The sequence below is a fragment of the Acanthopagrus latus genome, chromosome 2, assembly GCF_904848185.1.
Source record: "Acanthopagrus latus isolate v.2019 chromosome 2, fAcaLat1.1, whole genome shotgun sequence".
Taxonomy (NCBI): domain Eukaryota; kingdom Metazoa; phylum Chordata; class Actinopteri; order Spariformes; family Sparidae; genus Acanthopagrus; species Acanthopagrus latus.
The window spans coordinates 22,559,871-22,578,688 of NC_051040.1; the positions used below are offsets into that span (position 1 = coordinate 22,559,871).

Below are 18,818 nucleotides of genomic sequence, written 5' to 3' on the forward strand. Positions count from 1 at the left end.
GAATGTGCTTATGCTGGGGGGGACTAAAGTAGCCTCTCCACCGAGATTGAGACCACCCTCCTCCCCCTCCTCCCTTCTTCCCCTCCTCCCCTCCCGGAGATGGGCTTTCTAATGGCATGTACCATTAAAGCTCGGAGCAGGGTGGGCTGCAGCACTGAAAGAGGAGGGGGGGGGGAGTGAGAGGAAAGGGAAGGGGGAGTTGCTCAGAGAGAGAGGGAGAGGAGGGAGATGGAGGTGGAGAAGAGGTGTTAAAGAAGAGGACGTGGCCAAAGACAGAGAAGAGAGAGAGAGAGAGGGAGTCCAGTTCTCTTTCTTGTGTGTGTGTGTGTGTGTGTGTGTGTGTGCAATAACTGTACAGTCAGTCTCACCAAGTGACAAACTGTACAAGTCCTACCCTTCTATTTGCAGACACACATGACCTCACCGCACAGATCCTTCATCCCTGACAAAGACGTTTAAAGGCAACAGCTCTGGACACACGCAGAATGGCTGTATAAGACAAGAGCATATGTTGGTTTTGGCAGAGGTGAATTAATTCTGGACGAGCTGCAACTGTGTCACACAGACAAAGCTTTCCCTCGTGCATGACTGACTGGCACAACAGCACGCATGCAGAGACGCACAGGGAAATGTTTCATATTGTTGTTTCATATTGGACAGAACAAAGAGAATAAAATGTTGCACGCGCTCAAAAGTCGCCCTGCTCCGGATGACAGAGGACCTAAAGTCCACGGCGTCCGTCTCCAGATGCTACCGTAGCTCCAGTGATTGGCAGTGGCTACCCCGATGCCAATTCCACAACGACATTTCCATCCCTCTTTATAAAAAAAAAAAGTGCACCATCTAATTTCAGGCGTCACTGAATAAAGAGCCTGTCTGCTGTGGAGGTGAGACAGCGTCTGGTGTGAGGATCAAAAACCATCACCTCGGGCCAGCTCACCTCCTCTGAGCCTGGAGAGGAGAACTGGCTCGCCGAGGGAGCTCGGCCAGGCCGGGGAGACAGGAAGAGGAGGGCTGGAAGACTGAGGTGGCCCTGCACGAGGGGAAAACAAGACCGTGGGGAGAGAGGAGGACATGGTTTCCCAGAGTGTGTCACGTACATGAAAAGTGAAAAAGTCATACACAGACACCTCTGCACATTTATGTTTTTTTAATTATGTCTGATATATGAAACCTCACAGACTATTTTTTTTTTTTCATTTTGCCCTCACAGTTTGATGATGAAAAGCAGGCAGCAGCCAAGAGGGAGCTGAAACGTCTAAATTGCTGTGGAGAGCACAGCCGCCTGGACAAGCTGAAGAAAAAGCCGTCAGATGATCTAGCGACCGCGCGCCACATTTCGCTGCAAAGTGTCATGTGGTATTTTGAGCACCGGTCCGTCAGTCGGCTCGAACTCTCATGACTCAAGTTGCTGAATCAAAAAAAAAACAAAAAAAAAAACACAGGAGTGTGACACGGGTGCTTGACAGAGGGATTTACAGGAAGGGATGAGTGTGTTCCAGGGCGGCTTCGACATGTGTAGGAGAAAGAAAAAAGGGGGCAGCTTGTGTTTGGAGTCACATCTGATCAGGGTGGAGATGCTGACTCCAGTCACTGTTTTGATGACTTGCAGCCTGGACTTGCAAGTTCAAGACTGGTGACTTCACTTGACTCAACACACATTGACTGGAATGGCTTGTCTTTGCCAATTTCATGTATTTGCCTATATGCTTTACATTTGGTTGTTATATATCATGGTTTAAATGTGATGTGATATTATATTATATTTAAATTACAAATTAAATTCATAGTATCAGACAGGTACATATACCTTGTCTTTTCTCCCTGATCTTGGTGGGGAAAAGATACTTGACTTGACTTAAAGTTCATATTGATATCGTTTTGTACGTAGACAAATCATATAATGACATCTACAGAGCTTGTGGAAAGATGCAGAGACTTCCTCTTTTCTAGCAAGGTTTATTAATAATGGTGCCTGGGTTTCATCACTGACCATGAGTCTTGGTAGTTGCCTGTTTGTTTGAAAAGAAGCATAAGAATGGCTGTCACGGTACGCACCCTGCATACTGTTCTGCCTCATTAAAGCTAGTTAGAGTTAGTGATGTTAATGTTAGCTCGCTACGGTAAGCATCATAAGGCACTGCAACAAACTGGCAACTGTTTGATGGGGCAGACAATTTTTACAACGTTAGTGTAGTGATGTAAATGCAATAGTACAGGGAGATGTAATGCCACATTTAGTGGCTGGATGTTATCAGTAACAACTTTGACTCAGGACTCAACTTGACTTTGTCTGGATCAGGGTGTTGTGTGCATACAGTATGGACTAATCTCTATAGTTTTTTTTTTTTTTTTTTTTTTTTAAGCAACTGACTACACAAACAGATTCAGTGTCAGTTGGATTTGTCTATATCTTCAAAAAGATAGCTACTTCCACCTGTTTCAAGTCTTCCTGTGCTGGTTATAGCTTAACATTTACTGCACATGAGAGTGGTAGTGATCATCAGATTTACCTCACTGTTTCACTGTGATTAAGTATATTTCCCAGAATTTCAGACTACTCCTTAAAAAGCTGCTTTAAGCACTGACGTTGTTTTAGCTAACTTCTTACAGTTAGCAATCCCCTCCCTCCTCTCAGCGTCACCACACTTGCGCAACTCCTCTGTTTTTGTTCTTCGGCTCGGCTCTCTTTGACTCTTTCTTCTCTCCAAGTGTTTTTCAGCACTTTGCCTGTTTGGTTGTGTAAGCTTAACTTGGAGTGTTAGAACTGGTAGCTTTCCTTTTCCTGCTCCCTGCACATTTCCCGAGCCAACAGGACTGCCTTGAAAGAGTTCTGTCTCCTGATGATATAAATTGGCCAGGGATACCAGAGAACTTACTTTCTCTTTCTTATTGCATGAGTATGGGGAGGGCAGACATGGAAGACATTGGAATACAGAGCAATTTAACCTTTGTTTTAATTTGAAAGAAAAAAATTGCTGCTGTAGGCATTACAAAAACAAAAAGGTCCAGGAGTTCAATCCTATTCCGCTTTGCGCTCATATGCAGGTAAGGTGTTCTGGAGACTGCAGCGTGAATGTGAGCTCCGGTGTGTTTGATATATGAATCCTTTGAAACATGCTCGTGTATAGTACTATAAATAAACCTGACTTGACTATTGAGTTGGTGAACAGAACACGATTACACACACAGTGGCTGTTCTGAAATACTGTGTAGCCACGGAGTCAAGGTCATGTGTGTCGGGTCAATCCATCAAGAATACATCTTAAGGCTTGATCGTCTGATTTATCTGCCGCTGCCAATCTTTCTACCGACATAGGGCTTTTCGTACATTTCAAGCATCAGCCAATGAGGTCTTTACGTGGTGTGTGTGTGTGTGTGTGTGTTAAAAGTATGTCATGTATGTCTTAAATCTTTCAGAGCTCCACCATGGCTATGGGTGGTGCCTTTTTTCGCTTTTGGAGGGGAATGATTTTTTTCCCCCCACAAGCCATCTGGTGTGTCTTTTCAGGCCTAATAAGAGGGAAACAGAGAGACATCGGAGTTCAGCAGATGATAGAGATGGGAGCGGAGTAGGGCAGTGTGCGTGCACACACACACACACACACACACACAAACACACAGGACAAGGGCAACAGATGGAAGGGGCCCCAATATGCTGCCGGTGCTGGAGCCAGGCCCGGTGGGCAGGCCCCCCCCTTGGCCTCATTGGGGGTCCATTGATACCCGGTGTTCAGACAGACTTTGAAGAAGAGAGTTGAGTCCAGAAAATGTGATTCTACTTTGCCTGGCAAACTTGTCTCATGTTGGGAATTGTTACATGATTGCTTTTCTTTGGTGGATGATAAATGGAGCTATCATCCATTTCCCAAACGCACACACAAAAAAAAAATCCATTTTGAAATACAAGAATTCATCAGTCAGTATTGCTGAAATGGGGTACGCTTCATTTAAAAAAGTGTTGTCAGCGAGCCAGACACACACCGATGTTACAAACTGCTCTAGCTACACATATTTATTTGTTTGTCATTTTCCTGCTGCTGTGTTATTATTTCTAAGGTCTTCATTTAGTCTGTTTGTTTCTGCATGTTTGCTTTGACCAAACCAAATGCCCATCAAAGCTTTACGTTTTCTTCCTGTATTGCACATATGCTACAACCCACTGAATACTATAGTGGCTTGAAAAAAATTGATTTGCCTTTTTACTTTTGTTTTAAGTGGAAACACACAATATTTCCCTGAGGAAGTATTGTTGGCTTTCCATTTTCCCTAGTGTCGCAACTACCAATGACAAAGGGCAAACATCTGTTTTTGATGTATTTAGTCTGTAATGGAGATGTGAAAGCAGATGGATAAGCAGATAGCCTGACTGGATCACCAGGCCGCCTTCATTTCCCCAGGATATTTCATGCTTGGTGGCAGATAAAATAGCAAAGTAAAAGTGAGGTTTACTGGGAACTAATCTAAACACCAGTGGTGTCATTACTCCATAGCAATTACACTGTGCAGTCAGTATTTACTTTATAATGTTAATTTACAGCAAAAAGTGCGACCATTGCCAGTTGAACTGGTGCAAAGCAAACTACATCCAACAGACACTGCCAACATGCATGTCAGTTTGCACGGAAGCATCTTTAAAGCGTCCCATGTCTCTGCACAAAGAAGATAAATACTCCCTGCAGTGTCTAAACACTGATCATCATCTTATGCTTCCTTTTAGACAGAAATGTAGTTGTCAACAGCTTTCTGAATCAAGTCCACGGGCCTCAACACTTTTGCAGAATTGTGTTTTTATTGTCTTGTAGGATGGCCTGGAGGCACACACTTAACACAGAAGAGGAACGACAGAGTGAGAATGGAAAAGGGGGTAGTGTCAGGCCTGTGTCAGACACAATTATGTTATTTCTCCAGGCTGCATACAAGAGAGTGCAAATATGCATATTTGTGACCAATATAACGGCGAGTGTACACAGACTGTGGCAGCTTGTCACTGTTTTTCCAAAATGTCTGACTCATGTGTGTCTCTGAAGCAGACACCTCTACAACAAACTCTCCCTGGTGTGGATGGATGACACTGGCTTCCATGTGATGGCTATAAAGAACATTAAGCTGATACATGGGCAGGTGGCTGGCCCAATAACAGCTGGCGTTATAGCTTCCCTGTGTCTACGGCCTTGGGCTGTATCATTACTTGGAGGTGAGTGTGTTGCCAGGTGACCCGCACAGGTAGTCCCCAAGACTGATGGATGGCGAAGTCACACTGGCCCCATTTCCTGATAACAAACGAGCGTCCTGACTGGAGCTAACGTTGGCGAGCAGCTGTGGAAATGGGAGTAAAGCTTGTATTTGACTAAATATATTGTCACCGTGGAAAGAATAAACAGCTGCTCTGACCTCTATGTTGTGAAGAGTTTCGTTAATAGTAACAAGCAAGACCATTACGAGAATTAAACAATTTTCCAGTTCTGCTTTTGTCCTGGGTGGGAGATCCATGAGTCCTCCTCGCAGTGTTTGTGCAGATGGGTGTAGCGCATCTGCGGTGAGTCGGATGGCTGTCGTCATGTTGACATCACCATCGTGTAGGAAATTATGTCATAAGGGTGTGTGGTTATGAAATTGTCCCTTGGCAGCAGTTAGCTTTGGGTGCACACATACTTTGCGTGTTGACACAAATCCCCCAGACAGAGTGTGTCACTAAAACAACAGGTTTTTGGTGAATATTACGGCAATCTATCATGTCTCGTCGAAATCTGAATGCAGTTCAAATTAAGTTACTCACTGACGCGATTCCTTTTTGATTTGTGATGACATAAATGCGTTCTTCACTTCATCGGTAAACCTTTACATGTCAGGCTTTCGTCACGTGTTCCTGTCCGGATGGATGACTTGTTCAACACGAGATGACAATTACCTGCATCGCTGAAAAGCAATAAATACAGAATCTGTAGCGGGGGCAGTTGAAGAATCCGACTGCAGGATAAGACAGACAACAAGACAGACATGTCAGACATAAGACAGACATGTTTTTATTATTAGCTTTGATCATATTGTCCATTTACAACAGAAATGAATTCTACAATCCAAAAGTCCATTTGATTGGTCGCTAAACCCCAGCTTTAAACAGTGCCACAGTGTTGCAGATGTAACCAGGCACAGAGGGTTTATTAAACTTGGAATCAAGATGTTTGAGGGGCAACACCAATGTAACAGCAACGTATGGACCGACAGAGTGGCTTATAATGTGAGATGCAAATCGTTACTTCCCAACCCAGCGTCACTTCCAAAGCTAGCATCCTTTCATTGTTTTTCCATTGGTAATTTTATACATATGAACTACTTTCCTATTCAGTTATGTGTTCTGTACAGTCCTGACCATTCACATTCTTTATTCACTTTTAAATTTTTATGTATTTGCCAAGTTTTCATTCTGAGCTTGAATGTGCACTGACAGCTATTCAAGACCAGAGTTAAAATCCTTGGATCTGCAGTCCTCACATACCTGTGCAATAAGCAAATGATATGCCTCATTCAGATTTTAAGGGGTTGTGGTACAAAAACCCCATTCCTGACTTGTCCTCTCATATTTCCCTACACTGTAGTAGTCGCTAGGCTACTATATATCAGACCAAACTTGTTATCCATGACAAATAGAGCTAATGTGAGCTTAATTTTACTAGTTAGCTGATATTACCTGCCCCTGACTTCAGCTAACAATATCTGCTGTGCCTAGAAAAGAAGAAGCAGCTTTCTTTTTTCCTGCTATTATTTATTAATTTCAAATGGATAAAAGCACAAACATCTGAACCCCAAAACAGATCAAAACACATCCGTCGACACAATTATTTATAGCTTTATTTATTTATTTATTTATTTATTTATTTTTAAAACCCATTACACTACATGATATGATATGAGCAGGTTTATTATCAGTCCTTGCAGTGGAACTTGTTGCATCCTTTTGATCACAATCAAATCAAAGGAAAAATAAAGTGGAAAAATAAAACCAAGGTTGAAAATAACCTGAATCATTCTTTAATGGCTTCATTCATGGGAGAAATGCAGTTTACAGTGTTCTCAAAGGCTCAGAAGGGAGTGGCGTGAGGCCAAGTCTGCCCGAAGAACAGCTGTCTTTGGCAACAGCAGGAAGGCTGAGGAGGGACTGTATTTACATTGAATTAGGCCATCAGTTGGACAGGGTCCTCGGCATACAAGCGACTCAGACAGATCAACAAACAGCTGCCTGGCTAGCGAGTGATTCAAGGGCAAACCCTTGGACAGCGACAAATCACAGATTGACAGCCATGCATCTGTAAGAGGGCTGAGCTCCTGACACGCGGGTCCAGATAAAAGCGCTGCTTATGTCGCTTATTCTTGGTCCTACAGCAGACAGCAGATATGCCCTCGCTAACCCACCACCAGGTTACTAGTTGCGCTGTTGCATACCACAGTGTGAACAACCCGTGTCACTCTATTGTGGCTGGTTCAACGCGAGTCTCTGAACACCTCACTGCTCTCGGTCCGGCCAACAAATAGAAGTCAGGGAAGCTGGAAAATCTGTCGATGGCTGATGAAAAGTGGCTTCACCGTGGTCAAAATGTGTTGATGCAGCTCAACAAGCTGTGAGAAAATCTGTGGGGGAACTAAAATCATTCGATCCCCAATATTTACCTTACCTCAAACCTGGCCTTCTGTTTATCTGACATGTTTCCAGGCCGGTGTTCTCATTGGTTTTAAATTAATATTGAGAATTCAGACCTGATGAAGCCTTTAGTGTGTAATTGAGATGTTCCTTTTATTATGAATGCAAAACCTTGTGTCCATCAATAATTCGATTTTTTGAACAGTTGTCTTTGTACAGCTGACTGTACCAGGAAAATGATGTTTTTAATGAGTGTATAATCACCGTAGTGTATAAGAACCTGAGTGTTCTCATAACCTTTATATCTACAGAGAGAGCACGTCTTCATTCTGGGAGACTGCCATGTTTCTACATTAGCTCAGAATGGACAAACCAAACGTTAACTCTACAACGAGCCAGCAGAGGAGGGTGACGCGAGGGTTGGTGACAATCTGGAACCTCACTGCTAGATGCTACTAAATCCCAAACACGGGACATTTAAAGTATCAATTTTTATTATAGATAATGCATTTAAATGAGATATTTTTATGAAAAGGTGTGCATTCATGTGTTAACGTGGAGTGACTCATAAAATATTGTTTATTATCATCCTTTGTTGTTCGCTGATTATTTTAGCAGAAGGTTATACAGTACCTCTCACAAATACAGAACCGTTTGATTTGATTTTTTTTTTTTTTTTCTCAACATTTCCTCCTACCAATTTGAAAATGTCTGCATGATTAAAGGAATGGATGAGCTATCTTTACAGTGCTGGTCAGAGGTTATTGCAGCATACAGGACATGCTGCCGCATTTCCATTCTGTCACTGTTTCGAGTCACGTCAGCATTGTTTGTCAATGCTTTATTGTAACATAAAACATCTGCTATAGGGTGCAGGGTGCTCTGCACTCTGATTTGGGGATGTAGACCTGAATGTCTACTCCAAAACACATTAGTGATGGTGCGTATAGGTTTTGAGAAAACACGTACATAGAATAGCTCAGTCAGCGGAACACTCTGGGTCTCTGCAGGTATTTGACCTGGAAAAACCAAAGATTTTGGTGAGAATAGTCAGATTTTCAGTTCCCATTATTCTGTCCATTAGCAGATAAGAGTTAGATAGGATAAGGACCCTTCTGTACCCTACATCGACAATTTGCTTTACCATTACCTTTTTCACTGACAGGATTCTGTGAAGGTTCTCACACTTTTTTAATATTACCATTGATAAATAAAACCCTGTTAATAATCCACTGTGTGTGTGTGTGTGTGTGTGTGTGTGTGTGTGTGTGTGTGTAACCCCATGCCCTCCCAAAAGAATGTATTTTGTATATAGTAGTAAGGAAGTTACTTTTGTTCTGAAATAACAGAGCAAAACGAACTTGTATATAAGAGTCATGTCAACTCAACAATGCCTTTTTTCGGTGAAGCGGTGAACTGCTGCTGTTCGATCAAAAAGATTTACTTATCCAGTAGTCAAAGAGATCAAATTTTGAGGTAGAACGCGATTCAGCGAAAAGGATCGATCAGGCCCTTCCTCTAACGGCGGTCTCGCTGGAAAAGCTACCTAGAGCGAGTTAGGAGTAGTGGGTCAATACTGCTCCGGCACAGACTGTTCTACAAAAGTTTGAGATTTGAAATAAAAAATGCAACAACATTTGCCGTGGGAGTTTGTTCTGTGTGCAGGACGTGAGAATTTAAAAAAAAAAAAGAGCTAAATTTGACATATCATCACAGTGCCGCGGTGGCCCTGTTGATTAAAACACAACTTTGCACATAACACAACATCTCATTCAACATATTTTTTTATATTTGGATATGATCAGACAGCATCCTAAATTTTTCCTTTTGCTTTGCTCCCATTAAAAAGTCCTACAATCGATCTTCTGTTTCATTGTGCCCCGGCGCTCAACTGCGAGAACAGTCCGGCTTTTAAACTGCATCACTAATGAGGACAGAAAACATACATTTGTCTCATCTCAGACTCATGCACAACACTTCCTGGAGTTATGCATCGCCACACAAACATCACTCGGCACTGTGCTCACCTACCGCAGTGCTGTAGTTTGACGCGGCAGTTTACGTTCGTTTTTTTCCCAAGAGAAGGTGTGAGTTGAGGAGCCGTGAGAGGTGTGATTCCAGGTGGTGATACAGGACTTGATCACGTTGTTTCAACCCACTGAATCGTAGATGGGTCATAGATGTACTTTCATCAGTATGCATTGGCAAACGGTTAGGATCCAAGAAAAATGTGATCGTCTCTGGCTGGCTGTTTGGAAGTGGAGCTGTAAACAGGCAAAATTACTCCGTAACTGAACTCACCAACACATTTGCCGCATATATTAGATGATTTATTCGGCAACCCCAGGCCTGCTTTACATATCTGAAAAATCCAACACAAATCGCTCTGTTTTGACTGTGAAATGTCTCTTTAGTGTTGTTTTTTCACGGCGTAAAAAAAAAAAAAAAAACTCCTTCCCTGATAAATGAAACTGAAAAGGCAGCACTTTTCCATCAGGGCTCGGCTTTGATATTCTACTTCATACATAGCTGTGATACACCCATCTCTTGTTTGAGAGCTTTGGGGGATTTGTAGGTGTGGAGAAAACAGATGGGGCGGAATTAATCTCCAACCGCCCAAACAAATGTTGAAGTTGCAGCGTATGAACAGTCGTGTCCTTGTGTTAATTCGTCTGACATCTGACGCTTTGGAAATAATTTCAGCCTTTTGAAAGTGCAGTTTGCGTATGCCTTGGGGATCGATGTCTGTTTAATGCTGTTATTATCTTTATCTAATTGTTGGAAGATGTGAACACTTAGCTTTTAATGGCTGCTTTAGAAATAATAATAATAATACATCACAACCGTCATATATTTAGTGCTTAAATTAAGTCTTTATCTATTCAAGACCTTCCTATTTAGTTGCATAACCGAGCCTCTTAATTTAAGCTAATAGATTGATTTTCATTAAATGTTTCAGTCTCCGGCAAGCACATTCTATGTACAGAGCACGATGTGTTACTGTTTATGAATGTTAATTATTTTCATTACTGCGAAGAGGAACAGCGGCATAAAAACAACACTCTTTGCATTTGAATGGAGTTTGCAGTTTTGCCCTGCGAGCCGCCGATTTGCTTGCAAGGCAGGTTTGTTTCAAATTTATGGATGAGGTTACTGGAGTGCACTTGGAGACCTGAAGAAAGCACTGTGAGAAAATGCAGGAAAAGGGAAAATCCTCGGCTACCTTGAAACCGGTGAGGTAATCAATGAAGCCCCCGGCTTCAAACCAACAAAGGCACAGAGCTCATTTTAGGACTCTCTCTGTCCACCAGCCTTTCATGTAAAAACGCTGATAGATGGCCAAATAAATAAATTTGAAATACCGGATGCTGCCAGCAGTTTTTGTTTCAACAAGAGAGCAAAGCTTATCTCACTTCAGATCTTTTATAAATGCAGTTGAGAGAAATGTACTGTGGACAAATGAGGAATGATGTGCATCGCCATGTTTCTGATTCGAGGACTCCAGACGACATATGTCACATATTCCCCTCCAGAATCTCAGCTCTAATCCACCACTGTCCCCGAATAGTTTGGGATTTATGCAGCAATATTGCATAATGACCTACTTCCAAAACAGCCCAAACTGTGTTTGCTGGGTTTCCAATACGAACAGAAGCAGCCCAATTGGATCGGTGAGCACCGAAGGCTTTTAACCCCGAAACTCTGCTGAGAGGCAAATTGCGATTGTATGAATGCAGCTCCCAAATTTGAAGATGTGAATCCACGTTAATTGCAAACGTGCATCAGCAGACTGCTGAGCTCCTTTTTCAGCGTGTTTACTTGTAGCAAGGTTGGCAAGGTTAAATAAGTAATTCAATCCACCTTATTGATGCGAGGATCAATTGTTCAGAGGGAGATATTCATGTTTCAGCACTTGAATAAATGATGCATCTGACTCTACATTAAATACGATACATTATTGACATCCAGCCAAGTTTCACGTAAAGTAGTCTGCCGTGCGGACCTTTCAATAGGCGAGTTTGTACCAGAGACAGTTTGTACAATACGGAGCGTGCTGAAATAAATTTCGCATCAAGGAGCATTTGAAAAACGTCATGACTTCATTTCATATAGCACGCATGACATGGTCATGAATAAATCAATTCTTTGTTCAACTCCTTTTTGACCTTTATCCAAGTCACATGGTCACATATGCCGCTCTCCTGCAATTCCCTGCTTCACATTCACAGCCTTACATGTACACTATTCAAGGCGAAAACATCTCTGTGGGTTGCCCAGTGCAGCCTAAGTCCTCCGCAGTCAGCGGCAGCTCTACTGGAGCAGAAGGCTGTTTCATGTCTTGATCAAGGGCACCTCAGCAGCACAAGAGGGAAGGCAGGCTGCATTAATTTTTATTTTAAACTTCAGTTTTCTCAGGTGGTCCAGGAATTTAAATCTGTTACTGTCCGATAACAAGCCCTGTTTTACAGTATGACCTCTAAACACAATGCAGTGCCAGACTCTCGCGGCTTTTTAGATGGTGTTTTACGGCACCAATCAATGGTACATTTACTCTGGCAGTCTGATGTCAATGGGGCATTAACGGTTAAGCTGCAGCATCCCCCGAGGCCAAAATGTACACAAAGCATTTTACACTGCCTTCTATTAACACAGTGTTGAACTACAAGCTGCGTATTGGTTAAGCACAGTACATGTTTGTACAAGAACCAGAATGCTGTGAATATTGCAGGTGATGAATGCGTGCTGGATGCAAAAACAGTTACATGCTGCCAGCTGCTTGCTCTAAACACCATGTGGTGCAACTAGGACACCTCTTCATAGACGAACCCAGGGTCATAGGGTGTTTCAGGACATCAGACACCCTCACCTGGGCGACCCAGCTCATCGTACCCACAGTGCGTTACACAGCAAAACATTTAACACAACATCTTGGGTTGTGTTTCGAACATACTGCCTATCTTTAATAATGTAATTTACATATGACCACAATACATTTGTTATGGTGATGGTAAATTGATATTTAATGTAATTCAATAGGAAGGTTAAATTCTGGGGCAAGATTCTGGCCAACTATTACAGAGGAGCGATATAAAGCAGCCTGACTGGAAACATGACAAACTGGCATGGTTCAGCCACGACAGGAAGGCTCTACAGCAGGTGATTAAAAACCACCCAGGACATCACTGGTAACCATCTACAATATCTATTACATCTGTCTCAGTGACATTGTTGAAGTAGGATGTCTGTACAGAGCCCAAATGATACTGAAAGACACCACTCAACCACAGCCAACACATCCTCTGTAAAGGCTTCACAATTCGAAGACTTGAGGGAAGCCTCTCCCGTATCCCTGGCAGAGGTCTCACTGGTGGTTAGGTGGATAAGATTTTCCTCAAAATGCTGAAGAGTCTGGACATTGTTGGGCTGTCTTGGCTAACAGACCTCTGTAGTGTGACACGTGGGACAGGAACATTGACTGAGGCGATGCAGATTCTGTTGCTAATGTATGGCTGTGTCCCCCAAGGTCTCCTCTGGGGGGGTAACTGTGGGAGGATGGGGTAAGACGATCATTGCAGCGAGTCATCCAGTCCTTATACGACAAAAAAAAATGGAAGCTGTGTCCATGGTCTTATAACAGTCAGACACATTCATAGTGGGTGTTAGCCTCTGCGTTGCCCTTTGTCACTGATTCAGTTTGTGATTCATGGACAGGAAATCAAGGCACAGCCAGGGGGAATCTGCTATTTGTGGATAACGTGGTTCTGCTGGCTTCATTAGACCGTGACCTTCACCACACACTGGGGTGCTGTGAAGTGGTTGTGATGGTAATCGGCACCAAATCCACGGCCATAATCTACGCTGCCTGGAAAGCGATTGGATTGCTCCCTCTGCGTTGGGAGAGCGTTACGAAGGAGTTCAAGAATCTTAGGTTCTTGGTCATGAGTGAGGGCAGAATGGGGCCTGACATGAACAGACGGATTGGTTTGACGTCAGCACTAACGCACCTGAAAACCGAGCCACATCGGGTGTCACCTTGTCATGTATCATTTTACTAAATTTAGAAATGAGCTGAGAACAGTGCAGGGAACAGCCTCTGCACTGTCTGCAGTGCTCTCAGTAATGCGAGTGTTATGCACTTTGACCATGCATTTACTTCACGGACGCGTCCTCAAACTGATTTTGATTGTGACCGATGTGATCCTGTCATTGAAGCAAAATGTGCTTGGGTGTGTGTTTGTGCGAGTGTGCATACAAAACCTCGATGGTGCCAAGTCAGCTGAAATGCCGTCCAAGACAACAAATCAACACGCGGCCGTGCCCACCGTTTTTTATTTATTCATACTACACAGATGTTTGCAGCATTTTTTGTGTCCACAATATAATACACAAGGGTTCAGTGACAGAGGCAGGAGGAATGAGAAGAAAACAGCAAACAGTATGTGACAAACAGAACACAATAAAGCTCTCGGAGTGTGGTAGTTTATATGCCTTGGTCTACAGATTGGAGAGAACCGACTTTTTCCACAGGTGATTGCCAGTTCACGAGAATGATGAAACTATGAGCATTCCTCTCCCACGTCTCAAAAATGCTGTGACGAAAAATAAAGCTACAGTTAGTCCGCTGGGGCGAGCTCATCACATCCTTGAAATGCAGAGGCTAAACAAAAAAATTGACAATAAATGAGAATGGGAAATTTAGTTGAGCTGACAAACAGGTGTAGAGATGTGGGACAATGTGTAGGGCCTGTAGGTGCATTTCCTCACTGGGTAGGTGGTAAATTGCTTCAGTAAAAAAAAAAAAAATGCAGAAAGAAAACCCATCCGAGACTAACATTGACTCGGCGAGAGAGCGAGGCAGGTTTTACTGTCGCATTGATTCTCTCTGCTTCTTTCGCCACTGATCCGACCTCACGTACGGGATTTTCCTTGAAGGTCCAAAGTGCAAAGCGTTTAAGTACACAGCCGCCACACTAAACAACAGCACTCACCTATCCATCCATCTTCTACCCCTTATCTGAGTTCAGGTCATTGTGGTTGCAGGCAAAGAAAGACATTCTTCTTTTCAGCCACTTCTTCCAGCTCCTCTTCGGTAATATCAAGGCACTCTGGGGGCTGATGGGATATATTATCCCTCCAGCATGCTTCTTGGTCGGCCGCGAGGTCTACTCCCTGTTGGAAGTTGGAGTATTTATAGTTATGGATGTGTCATAATTGCCAGCACCTTAGCTACCCTTCACATTGAGACTATGAGAACTGCCACTAATTAGCGGTAGGTGTTATGTTGTAGATGTATTATTTTGTTGTTGTAATTCTTTTCTTATTTTGTCGACATGTCAGTTCGTCAATACTTTGAGTTTTGTTGCATTTTCCAGCCATGACATTGCAACACTGCTGTAGGGCATCTTAGCTTGTATATTGGTATTTATATAGTGGCTGTTCAGACCGTACTGGCAGCTTTATTTCTCAAGTGGCCAGCAACAAACGCAGGGAGTTTTCCACCTTCGAGGAACAGCACTGATAAAACTGTCCTGCTAACGCATGCTTTACCAGTTACGACAAGTTCCGTCATAAAACTAATATGGCAGAACTCCTCGAAATCAAAAGAGCGATGGTTATGATATTACGTTAAGTAATGTTGAATTAACAGCATGCAGTAATCAGTAGAGAACTGGTGTGTGGGGCAACCTGAAATTAGCAGAAATCCTTCAAAAAAAAAAAAAAAGGTTTATTCAAATTCACTTTGAACCTGTCCATTACATTCAGTCAGGACTATGTTAATGTTAATTCCTTCGCAATGCAAGTAGCTGCCTGAGGACATTCATACTTCAATTATTTCAGCCAATCAGACTTTGCCACCACCACTGTAAGCCAACCATCTTGTTGCTGTCAAACTTTTAAAATGTTTCCTGTCTCTGCCGCTGTCTGCTTTCATGCCCGTGTCCAAATGATGCTTTCAAATAAGTCTTTCCTGATTGCAATACCATGTTTGTTCTGCGACAGTAGAACAGAGCAACAGCAGGGTAAATAAAAAGAAAAAGTTACTCAGTAAGTAAATTGACATGACATGCTCCCATGGTATTACAGGGCCATATTTTTGATGGGTGATTTCCACTTTACTTTTCAGCAGGACCGCTACATATGCTGTGTATTCTTACCAAGCGACCGAGTAAAACGTTCCACTATAGTCAGGAAAATAGTGCAATAAAGTCAAATGTACCATACGAGCTCTGTAAGAAAGGCCGCATGCTGAACTCAGGGGATGCTGCTGGGTGAAGGCTTTAATAAATATGTGCTGTGTGGAAAGTACTGCAGATACTGCATATTATTTACCATTGTAGGGTTTGAGGGACATCGCTGGATTGGCAGAGGCGTTAAAGGGAGTGCGAGATTTGTAGATCAAATGATGAGTTTCAGTCCATTGTGTCCCTCTAGAGAGGTCAAAGGTTTTGCTTTACGATGGAACTTGCTCCATATAAAGCTCTATTCTTTTTACAGAGAACACTGCTGTTGTTTATGCCCCTCACTTTCATTTGCTTTACCCTTCACGTTTAAGTCCAACTCTGTGAATTGTTCATGGGCATTTTCTGCCTGCAGCTATTTCAGAATGATCGTATTTTGTTCACAGATGGAGTGCCGCCTAGCATGCAAAGAGCAAAACAAAGATATTAGTATGGAAGAAGCAGAAGATACCACGCTAATGGCCACTAAACGAGGCAACATTTTGGGTGATTTTGAGCTAGTTTGCTCTTGCGGTTCATGTCTCTTTAATTGTACTTCTAGTTCCTCCTGCAATTTACTGCAGTTTTTCATTACAGCCAAAAAGTGAAAACTGTAACAACAAGAGGACTACATTTGCTATCACCTCGTTTGGTAAAATTCCTGGCAAAGTGCAGTTTTGCTGCTAAACTAGAAATATTAGCCCATGGGATGTTTTGACTGACCCTCATTTCTCCTTTGGTCTGTGCTGCATTTCACAGCACCCCTGTGGAAGCAATTTCCCATGCAGGCATTTGGCAGGACAGCCAGTAAAACCTCCGTGGACCACCTCACCTTTACTCAAAACCTCAAAGTGCCTTTATACTCTGTGTGCATATGCATTTATGATCTTGTATATCACAATGTGAATGTGTCAGGCAGAAAAGAAAGAGGCTCATACTGCTGTATATGTTTCCCATAATAACTGTTCCTCTGTATTGCCAGCTTTTACTTTAGCTGCTGCTACTTCTGGATTTTTTTTTGTTTGCACATCCATCATCAAAATGTTTCTCAGATGTTTTGCTATTACTGTTTTCGTTGTCATATCTGTCTTTAGATGTGGTATATCTAACTTTCAACAGATATGCTTTAAAAATAAATTGTTCAACATTTTAAATTTTCCACCAGTTAGCTTAGCTTAGCCTAACCACTGGGAACAGGGGATAAAAGTTAGCCCGTCTCTGGCCAAAGGTAAAAGAAACCACTTGGCCCCTTGAAGGCTCACTGATTGATACAGTGTATCTTATAAGGCTAAATGTCAAGCTAGATGTTTTCTCCCAGTTCCATTCATTGTGCTAAGCTAAGCTAACGGCAGCTATCTGCAGCCTTATACTTATCCTGCACACACGAGAGTGACTCACATCTACTTGAGCAATCACACTCATTTCCCAAAATGTTAAACTTTTCCCTTAACTTTTAAACTTTTACAACTTTATGGCAGAATGTTACCCTCTCATCGCAGCATCGTCAACCTTGAAAATGCTTCAGTCCTGAACGCAGACAAGTAGCATTCTGTCGCCTCCAGGAACAAAGAGGAGCAGACTGTCTGCAGCATGCAGGCAAGTTTCATTAATCTCTGCACCTTTTGTTTTCTCCAGTTTCATAACTGAAAACAAACTACTGTCATGATCCAAAACAGGAACTAAATGAATATCTTGAAATATGTGAGATGCACCTGAAAGGAAAAGTTAATACAAACAAGGGATTCAAGTCTGTACGATGAAGTTGCATGGTGGAGCTTTTGGTAACTGTTAAATCTTTTAAAAAGGATATGTGCACATGGCGGCCCATCGTTGATGCACATCTCATTTCAAGAATTTTAAACTGCTCACACTGGTTAATAATTTCATACACATCTGCCCTCAGGTCCAACGCTACAGCCTTCCAGCGCTAGTGCTGCAGAAGTGCTTACACAGCCAACCTGGGCCCCTCATATCTCACTTTCCTCAATCTTCAAAGAGGTCAGTCTGTCCTGCCCTCACCGCCTCTCCCAAAGCATCGTTCACTACCCCCCCACATTCATTAGTCTAATGAGTTCAGCTACCGTCCACCCAGCCAATGTCAGCCGACAGTCACACTTATCAGCCCTGCAGCCCTTGTCCAAACAGCCACTCCCTCAAAATGTGATCTGCATCTCTGACTGGATCAATACTGCGAGTACAAATCCTCATCATCACTTTCAAGGTGAAAAACGGGGATAAGGAAAGTGGAGTTCGCTGCTCCGGATGGAAAAGGCTGGGCTTACTGCAGCTCGCGTTAAAATCCAAATTAACAATATGGGATTACCGTTGGTTACATGAAAACACGCATCGGAGAGAAAATAAATTAACTTGCAGTATTATTAAACTTCATCTTTAATTTACCCCGATATATCAAGTGGCGCGATTAGCTGAAGCTAATTTTAGGCTTTAATTCCTCTTCCTGGTCCTCGCTGTGCTTTTCAAGGACTTCGGTGGTTGGATTTCAGCAGACAGCGCAGTTTGGTTATGATCCGACCGGGGAGGGGGGAGAGCTGATTGTGGGTCGCCTCTGTTGGGATTCTGCTTTCACAGATAAGATAGCCCTCGGAGACACGCTTCCTGCAAGCGCATTGTCTTCTATTTTCAAATCCAGTCGATCATATCTGGGTCAGAGTATTTGGCTAATTAGAGGGTAAAATAGTTTGTCGTAATTCCACAACAGGGGGACGTGCCACACTGAGCATATTTTTCAAAGACAATAAGTCTGTGACTGTCGATCCCCGATGGGCTTTTATACCCACATCTATAACGACGTATCTTCTGCTCATCAGCGCTATAATTTCCTGCAGAAATTGCGTTTAGGCACTTGGTATTCAATAGAGGATGTTTATCAGATTATATGGGCCTGTGCCATCTGATTTGCATGTTTCCGAGGGGGCCCAGCGTCACGACTCCGCTGCTCA

General features: G+C 42.8%; 1 long non-coding RNA gene across 1 annotated transcript; it reads right to left on the reverse strand.

Moving 5' to 3' along the window:
- Positions 1–14,030: 14,030 nt before the first annotated feature.
- LOC119011764 lies at positions 14,031–17,465 on the reverse strand. Its single transcript, XR_005072271.1, has 3 exons — positions 17,345–17,465; positions 14,629–14,809; positions 14,031–14,229 (listed from the first exon to the last, which is right to left on the reverse strand). It is a non-coding gene; the product is annotated as an uncharacterized LOC119011764 (long non-coding RNA).
- Between the last annotated feature and the right edge of the window lie 1,353 nt (positions 17,466–18,818).